Raw genomic sequence first — 10018 nt, forward strand, 5'->3', positions numbered from 1 at the left:
TTTGGACTGCAAGGAGATCAGTTGTAAAGGATTGTCAATTGTAAAGGAAATCAACTCTGAATATTCATTGGAAGGACTGATGCTGAAGCTGAAGCTCCAATACTTTGGCCACTTGATGAGAAGAACTGACTCATTGGAAAAGACCCTGAGGCTGGGAAAGATTTGAGGGCAGGAGGAGAAGGGGATGACAGAGGATGAGATGGTTGGATGGCATCACTGACTCAATAGACATGGAGTTTCAGCAAACTCTGGGAGATAGTGAAGGACAGGGAAGCCTGGGGTACTGCAGTCCCTGGGGTAGAAAAGAGCTGGGCACAGCTGAGTGACTGAACAACAACGACAACAATGGCTACCGTGAGACGTTTGGGATCTGAAAGAGAAGATGTACACAAACAAGTAATAAGAGTCTAGTACATTCGTTAGAATAATAGATGTTCGAATAACTTACCATGTGATACCTAAGAGGAAATCTCACTTGGGGATCAGGGAAGGTTCTGGAGAAAACGGGACCTTTGAGCTACGTCTTAGAGAACAGCAGGTGTTCGTTGCGGGTAGATGGTGCAGCTTGTGCTCAGGCTCGGATCAAGAAGACCTTGGCAGGCACAGGGAGTGAGGAGCTCACTGTGAAAGGGGAGAAGGGGGAATGTGTGAGTCAGATGGAAGTGATGCTACTAAAGGAGACTGTAGTCTCCCAGGAACCACCTGTGCTGTGTGTGCTAGGCCAGGGCGTTCAGACGCTGGCCTGCTGGCCAGGAGGAGATGCTGGAGATGGTGAGCAGGGTCACAACAGGCTTCCCCCTGCACTTCCAGCTCCTGACTGCAGAGTCTCGCCCCCAGGCTGGTGGGGCCACCGCCATGGCCCTGCATGGACAGGTGTGGCTTTGGGCCCCAGTTGCTGGTCATCCCTGTTCAGGAAGTTTGGTCGGATTTCAGCCTGGGCAGCCCCGCCATAATTGCTAGTGCTCCATCCAGCAGTTTGCCTGGAGGAAGCCTCCAGGAGCTTTTGTACTGGAGGCACTTGAAGGGCCTAGAGGCTCCAGATGTGACTGGAGCTTCTCGCTCCAGTCAGATCTCCTGCTCCACTGGAGAAAGTGGCCTTATGACCAATGACTGGCCACCTGGTCTCTGGGGAGGGTTGACAGAGGGTGTGAATCATGTCTGCCATTTGACTTGGCATTTTGTTCCATAAACTGAGTCCTACAGCCTCTTCCCAGGTGGAGCTAGTGATAAAGAATCCACCTGCCAATGCAGCAGACATAGAAGACATGAGTTCGATCCTTGGGTTGGGAAGATCCCCTGGAGAAGGACATGGCAACTCACTCCAGTATTCTTGCCTGGAGAATCCCATGGACAGAGGAGCCTGGTGGGGTACAGTCCATGGGGTCACAAAGAGTCGGACACGACTGAGCGACTTAGCACACATGCAGCATCTGACACTTAGGCCGCAGGTGGGAGACAGCTGGACTTGAAGACTTGGGCACTTTCTGGCTATGGTGGGGGGGCAGGGAGGGAGAGGCACCTTCTTCCCACTTCAGGGAGAGTCTGCCCAGAAAGGAGCCAGAGGAGGAAGCGTTCCAAGTCTCAATCTGGAGAATCTAGGTTTGAATCCTGTTTATTAAAGCAGCACCTTTACTAAGGATCCCACCTCCCTATGGCTCTGTTTCCTCCTCCTCTACAAAATAGAATGACAATCATTTCCTTATGTTTAGGGAAGTTAATTGCAGTTTAATGAGATAACATACCTCCGTGTTTCGCAAAGAGGCTGACACCAGGTAATTAGCAAATGGTACCTCTCACTGACTTCTTTAAGATGTGCTCTACTTGATGACCTTCCTCCTCCCGGTAATTCCATAATTCTGTGCCCTTGAGCCTGGCTTTGCTTCTCCACCACCTGACAGCTGGCTTGCAGCCCTGTGTAAACCCTGGCTCCTCCACTCTGCTGCCTGGAGAAGGCCAGCAAGCCTTCAGCACCTTGTGGGTATGTTCCAATCTGACATAGACGGTCAAGACCATGACAAGGCGTTCTTGCCTTGAGTGTGGCACAGATGCTCTTGGGAGGATTTGCAGCCCTTTGCTGGTTTTGTGTGTTGGGTGGATTCTTAGTTGGTGGCTAAGGAATCCCCAGGGAGCTCTCTTTCAGGAGCACCAAGAGCCTGACCATGATACCCATGAAAGTGGCATCAGAACTCAGGGCCGAGGGGGTTCCTCTTCTGCCAGGGTTTAGAAAATTTTCATCCAGAGCAGAAACCAGGAATAAGTTTCAGGTTGTGATATTGTTTTCAGGGGTCATTATCCACAAGTAAGTGTGCAGGCATTCATGGGGCTTGGAATTCAGTGGGAATGTTTCCATTGCCTCTTGTGTATCTGGGAACGGTATCAGAAATACTAGATTCTGAATTCTCGAGTTCCAGCAGCAGGTTAATACAGGTAGGAGCTACATGCAATCAGATGCTGATCAATAACAAGCATTTTTTAAACTCTCAGAATGCCTTAACAATGGGCAGGCCTCCTTGAGGGCTCCTGGATAAGACAGACTCAAGCACAGAGGGTAGTCAGGCTGTAAAAGAGGCACGATTTTTGCAAGGGGTGTGGGGGTGGGAAGGGAGAGAGCTTGATTCATTTGGTCTTTTAAATCCTAACAGGAGAGGCTGTGATTAAAGACATCTAGAAGTTAGGTTCCTCTTAACTCTCCCCGTGCCTTTGGCCAAATCGTAACATCTCCAGGCCCCAGTTTGCTCACTCTTAACAGGAAAGAATCAAAGTGAATGATTTCAACAATTCCTCCCAGCTCACAAGTCTCATGATTTAAAAAAAAAATGTGTCAGATCTTGGAAACTCCGAGGTGGTACAATGGTTAGGACTTCCTGCTCTCACTGCTGAGTGGGTGGGTTCTCATCCCTGGTCCAGGAACTAAGATCCCACAAGCCATGCTGTGTGATCCAAAAAAAAAAAAAGTATCACATCTTTACAATTCAAGGAACACTCTGTACAACACAGTCCACAGACTCAAGAGCTAGATGCATTTCTGCTTGTTTTCCAAAGTTGTTTTGATCATTCTGTCTATAGCCTCCCTTGGCTTCTCAGCACACCCATGACCATGACTCAGGTCCAGCTGACACCTGGCCCCCCCTCATAGCCCTTTTCCAAGCTGTGTGTAGGGGGCACACTACAGCTTTATGTTGGAACCAGAGGTGGGAGAAGCCACTGGTGGCAGGGCGCTGTTAGGAGGTCAACATACCCAACACAAGCCTTGGAGCAAAATAAAGCCCTTGGCTACCAGTGTGAATTTACAGGAGGCAGCAAAGTGTTTCTCTGCAGGACTGAGTCACTGCACTGCAGAAAAGTGCACAGGCAGTAAAGAATGAATATTTATGGAGTGTGTGTTCCCCGCCACCAGGCACGGCTGGTACCATCATGTCAGTGATTAGAGAAGCAGGCGAGTTTCTGGCTCAGAAAGCTGAGTGACAGGGGTCCTGCCGTTCTGGCTGATGGATTGTGGGGCCCTGGGCAGGTCACTTACCCACACAGGGTCAGGGGAATGAGGCCTGGAGCTCAGTGCTGTTACGGAGCAGCCTCAGGGGGCTGGGGCTCCCCCCATGCCCACCCAGCAGGACCCTAGGTGGCGCTGGGACTGGGTGAAGTCACTGGGAGTGATTCATTTATTAATATTTTTTAATTTTAAAATTCATGTTGGTGTACAGTTGCTTTCGGGCTTCCCTGGTGGTTCAGACGATAAAGAATCTGCCTGCAGTGCAGGGGACCTGGGTTCAATCCCTGAGTCGGGAAGATCCTCTGGAGAAGGGAATGGCAACCCACTTCAGTATTCTTGCCTGGAACGTAGAGGAGTCTGGTGGGCTACCACCAGGTCAGACCTGACTTTACCGTGACGTGTTAGTTTCTGCTGTACAGCAAAGTGAACCAGCTAGACGTATACAAACGTCCCCTCCTTTTTGGATTTCCTTCCCATTTAGGTCACCACAGAGCAGTTAGTGGATCCCCACGCTATGCAGTGGGCTCATTACCAGTGAAGTTGCTCAGTCGTGTCTGACTCTTTGAGATCCCATGGACTGTAGCCCACCAGGCTCCTCCATCCATGGAATTTTCCAGGCAAGAACACTGGAGTGGGTTGCCATTTCCTTCTCCAATGCATGAAAGTGAAAAGTGAAAGTGAAGTCGCTTAGTCGTGTCCGACTCTTAGTGACCCCATGGACTGCAGCCTACCAGGCTCCTCCGTCCATGGGATTTTCCAGGCAAGAGTACTGGAGTGGGGTGCCATTGCAGAGGCTTTACTGTCTGAGCCACCAGGGAAGCCCTGGACTCTCATTAGTTACCTATTTATACATCGTATCAATAGTGTGTACATGTCAATCCTAATCTCCTTTCATCCTTTACAACCCTTCCCCTCTTGGCCTCCATATGTTTGTTCTCCTCATCTGTGTCTCTGTTTCTGCTTTGCAAGCAGGCTCATCTGTACCAATTTTCTCGATTCAACATATAAGTGATATTATACGGTATCTATTTTTCTCGTTTTGACTTACACTCTCTATGACAGCCTCTAGGTCCATCCATGTCTCTGCAAATGGCTCACTTTTGTTCCTTTTTATGGCTGAATAATACTCCATTGTGTATATGTACCACATCTTCTTTATCCATTCCTCTCTGGACATCTAGGTTGCTTCCATGTCCTGCCTATTGTAAACAGTGCTGCAATGAACACTGGGGTACGTGTATATTGATTTATTTTTTTGAAAGATTTCTTATGGCTGCTCACAGAATAGACTGCCGAGGATTTATTCGTTAGCTTTGCCTTTATAAGCTACGACCCCCAGATTGCCCATGCTGACTGTGACATTCCATTCCAGCTCAGGTTTCTGTAGGCTGTGGCACTGTCCCTGCCCCTTCTCGCCAGGCTGTGACCCTTTGGGGACAAAGGGACCATCCCCTGCAGCTGAGACCTGCAGCCTGGAGGTGGAGCCCAGCCCTGCTCACATCCCATACGTGGACAGGCGCACAGGCCAAAGTTGATGAGGCAGGAGGTGTGGGCACTGGGCAGGACAGCAGTACCACCCGCCCAGGGAGCAGGCGGTGCCAGGAGACCTGTGAGTAGTCACTGTGATGGTTCAAGGGCAGCAGAGGTGACCCGGGCCAGGGTGCTGGCTGTGGAGCTGCAGAAAGAAACGGAGGTGGGCTACATACGTGTGGGAGAAAGGTTTCCATGTCGGGTGTGGAGGTGGTGTTTGGGAAAGAGGAGAACGCAGGATCACTTCTGGGTTTTCAGGGTAACTCAGTGGAGGGGGTTCCAGTACTGAGCTGAGGAGGCTGTGAAAGGACAGGTCGGGGACTGAGGGTCGGGGACTCAGGCACGAGCGTGAGGCAGTAGGACCTGAGGCTGGGGTTCCAAGCACGTCGGCATTGGCGGTGCGAACTTAGCTGCCAGGCGTAGGTTCTGTGCCCATCTAGGCATGCAAACAGAGGTGGGGGATTTCTCAACATCTCACGCACAGACATCAAAGGAACGATGGTTTTACAATCAGGAAAATAGGAGGTCAAGTAAAAATCCATGGAACATTTTTTGCACCATGTATAGTTTTAAGGTTTCTTTGTTAGCTTGCTGCTGCTGCTGCTAAGTCACTTCAGTCGTGTCCGACTCTGTGCAACCCCATAGTTGGCAGCCCACCAGGCTCCCCCGTCCCTGGGATTCTCCAGGCAAGAACACTGGAGTGGGGTGCCATTGCCTTCTCCATTTGTTAGCTTAGGAGCAGACAATTAGGTAACTCCTTGGCAGGGGTGGGCTGGGGTGGGGTTGTGGGCAGAGTGCAAAGGAGGAGGTCAGAGCCCTAGGGAGGGGAGGAGAGGGGACAGGAATGGGCCACTTGCAGGGAGATTGTCAGAGAAATGAATGTCTCAAGGATGACAGGGAGCAAGTTTATCACTGTCAGGGAAAGAAGGTACAAATATGGAAAGGAAGAAAATTAGAATTCCTAGTTAGACTGGAATTGGAGGTGTTCAAACTCCTTTTTCAACAGAAAGATACAGAGATGAATATAGCTGTGTCTGTGTGTGTGTGTCCAGCTGTATTGTCATCTCCATCTCCATCTATGTCTGTATTTTACATCCCTTCCCCAGGAGCAGTGACACTCAAATTGCAATGAGCATGCAAAACACCCAGATCTGGGTTTCTAAATAACAGAAAACGTCTTGCTGGGGTTTTCGATGGCCAAACTGGGGACAATATGAGCGTCAAAATATAAAATTATAGGAAGAGATAACCTGATGAATAAAACAGGAGACAAGTACATAAGATATAAATAAATGAAAGAATAAATAGAAAAAATAGGTGAAAGAATATATGTACATAAATGACAGGCTAAATTGATGAGGAACATGGTATTCAAACAGTTTAGACATGCCTCCCCACGAAATAGTTATCAATAGCAAAGCAGAGACGAGTGCTTTTACAGAGGGGGAGACTGGCTGGCATTCCCCTAGTTGGGTGACCCAAGTGAACGTCATCAGTAATGGAACAAGTCACAGTTTTGTGCCACCTGATAGGATACAGTGGAAAAAAACGGAGCATCCCGCTGCTTCTGAAAATCCTGAGAGCCGTGGCTCCAAGGGTGCACGCTGCCCCCGCCCCCAGTATTGAACACAGACTTTTGTGTGCGTGCAGGCTAAGTCGCTTCAGTCGTGTCAACTGAGAGCAGAGGCTGGTCCGCAGGAGTCTTTGTAAATGAGGTGACGATGCTCAGGAAGCAGATGTAGGTCAAGGTCAGCCTTCGTGGCTTTGAGGCTACGCGTTTGCCACGCATCTGACTTGTCACTGTTTAGTCACTCAATTGTCTTTGACTCTTTGCGACCTCATGGGCTGTAGCCTGCCAGACTCCTCTGTCCATAGGATTCTCCAGGCAAGAATACTGGAGTGGGTTGTATTGCCCTCCTCCAGGGGATCTTCCAGACCCAGGGATCGAACCCAGCTCTCTTATGTCTCCTGCGTTGGCAGGTGAGTTCTTTACCACTAGCACCATCTGGGAAGCCCACTTTTGTATATGACTGTGTATATTTTTCTGGGAAGAGGAGCCAACACTTTGTAAGAGTCTCAAAGGGTACAGACCTGAAAACTAAAGAATCATAGCTCTAGATGGAATTAAATTGATTGTTCAATTAAATTGAACCAAGCTCGACAGGATTTAGTTACCTAACTACAAACGACATACTCGGTACTTCTCATCCTGGCCACCTTTCTTTGCTACTTTGACAGAGAGCATCCCATCGTTTTGCAGAAAATGCAGTGTCATATCTAATGGCATTCTTTGATCTGCTAGTTTGGTGTGCTTAGTCGGTCAGTCGTGTCTGACTCTTTGAGACCCCATGGACTATAGCCCGCCAGGCTCCTCTGTCCGTGGGGATTCTCCAGCCAAGAATACTGGAGTCGGTTGCCATGCCCTCCTCCAGGGGATCTTCCCAACCCAGGGATTGAACCCAAGTCTCCCACACTGCAGGCAGATTCTTAACCATCTGAGCCATGGTAGTTCTATACATTAAAAAAAAAAAAAATGTCGTGACTTCAACTTTATAGCCCATCATGGGTCCCTCGTGGTACCACTTTCTTTACTCAATCTCAGAGGCCATCTGCGTACTCTTCAGGTCTGGAATTGCACTAATAATCGGTAGAAGGCCTCGGAGCATCTGTCATTGTGCTCTCAGGAGCTGAGGCCGGGGTGAGGACAGTCCTCTGGTGATACTGTACTTTACCCCTGGTTGCTGCAGAGCCCTGTCTCCCTCCTGTATCCAGGCATGTGTGTGTGCGTTCATCTTTGGCTTCCACTCCCTACTGCCTTTTCTTTCCCCTCTAGGCACCTGATGCAAAGAGCCCACTCACTGGAAAAGACCTTGATACTGGGAAAGATTGAGGGTAGGAGGAGAAGGGGGCGGCAGACAATGCGATGGTTGGATGGCATCACCGACTCATGGACGTGAGTTTAAGCAAACTCTGGGAGAACAGTGGAGGACACAGGAGCCTGTCGGGCTACAGTCCATGGGGTCACTAAGAGCTGGACAGGATTTAGTAACTGAACAACGGCAACAGCTAGGCATCCGTCTGAATGTGCTCGTCGCACCTGTACTGTTTCACACGCACGTGCCGTGAAACCCACACAGGTGTCTGGTAGCCCTCGTTTGGTCTCTCACTTCCTGACACACAGTATGTTTACAAGGCTCCATTCCCTTACTCCGTTCCTTCTGGCTCTGGCAGGGCATTTCAAGAGCCCCTCTTCCACTGTTCCCACTCGCCCCCCACAGATGGACCTCCCACGGCCACAAACAGAACTTCAGTGAGCATCTCCCTGGCCCTTAGGACATGGAGGCGGACTTCCCCAGGATGCGTGAGTGGGTGGTGTTGGGTTACAGATCCGGATGTTGAGCTTGACTTAAGTGCTGCTCTCTAGAAAGGCTGCACTGTTCTGCAGACCTCCCGCAGGACCGAGGAGTCCCAGTGTTGCCACACCTGGGCCACTACCTGCCAACACCCAGCTTCCCAATCCTGGCCAATCAAATGGCTGTAAATGATGCCCGGTTGTTGCTTTCATCTGCATTTCTCTACTTACGAATGAGTTGGAGCATCTCTTCGCATGCCTGTTATCCAGAACAGTTGCCTCTTCTGTGCATTTGCCTCCTCTGATCCTTCGTTCCTTGAAGAGAGGGGACCTTGACTCCCACTGGTGAGTCGCAGGGCTCGTGCACATGTTGAGCTGGCCCCTTGTCAGTTTTGCTATTGCTGGTATCTTCTCCCAGTCTGTCTGACAACCTTGTCCTTCCTCTAAGATCCTTTTGCTGTGATGTATTCAAATCCATTAAGCACTTGCCGCATGCTCTGCCCTTCTGAGGTTTTAAGAACTGCTTTCCCACTTTGGGGTCACCAAGATCCTCTCCTTGGAGGCGCCGCAACCACATTCAAATTGAGCGTGACAACAGCTGAACATCGTCTTCGGTATCTTGCACCTTTTCAGGCTTTGTCGTTGCTGGCACCGCAGCTCCAAGCCCAGCCTCACTCCCCTCCTCCTGCTTTCAATGCCCACTTCCTCAAAAACCAAACCCCAAACTCCGACGAATCCAGCCTTCTCAATCCCCTTCTGTGCTCCACTGTCGCTCACATCGCAGCGACTTCATTACCGCACCCGGCGCCCTAATTATTTCCCGTGGGCTCCCCTCTCCCGGAGATAGGCGTCCATCCTTTATTTATTTTGCCCATGGCTACCGGGTCAATGCTCTTAGTAGGCACCTAATAAATACTCACCTCTCTCCAGATTCAAGCTGCTGCCAAAGGCTGATTACTTAAGCCTCCAAAACCTTTTTAAAAATGCATTCCTTCCTTTCCATCTCCAAAGCCACATCCGTGCCTGGGTTTAATCATTGCATGCTCAGACTTTTACAACTGTTTGCACCCTCTTCCTGTCTGCCTGGGCTCCAGTGAGAGCAGAGAAGTGCTGTAAAATCACTCTGGCTTAGAATCCCTGGGTTCAAAGGGATTTTATCCAGTCTCCAACCCACCCTGCCTCTGGGGCTAGAACCGCCTTTACAGTATTCACATTCCTAACAAATGCTGCTCAGTCTCTGCTTGAATACCTTTAGTCATGGTGGCGTCCCTACCATTTAAAATTGCTGTTTCCTCTTTGGGCTTCCCTGGTGGTTCACATGGTAAAGAATCTGTCTAAAATGCAGGAGATCCAGGTTCAATCCTTGGGTCAGGAAGATTCCCTGGAGAAGGAAATGGCTATGCACTCTGGTGTTCTTGCCTGGAGAATCCCATGGACAGAGGAACCTGGAGGGCTACAGTCCACGGGGTTAGAGTCAGACATGACTGATCAACTAACACGTTTCACATTCCCTCTTTGACCAGTGGGCGGTTCCTTATTTTAAGCTGAAATTTGGCACCTGGTAGCTTACAACTGTTGGTCTTCATTTTTCCTGTCGGGATGGTTCAGAACAACCCTTAAAGCCTCTTTCAGTAGATGGATCTCCC

The sequence above is a fragment of the Bos indicus x Bos taurus genome, chromosome 12, assembly GCF_003369695.1.
Source record: "Bos indicus x Bos taurus breed Angus x Brahman F1 hybrid chromosome 12, Bos_hybrid_MaternalHap_v2.0, whole genome shotgun sequence".
Classification (NCBI taxonomy): Eukaryota; Metazoa; Chordata; class Mammalia; order Artiodactyla; family Bovidae; genus Bos; species Bos indicus x Bos taurus.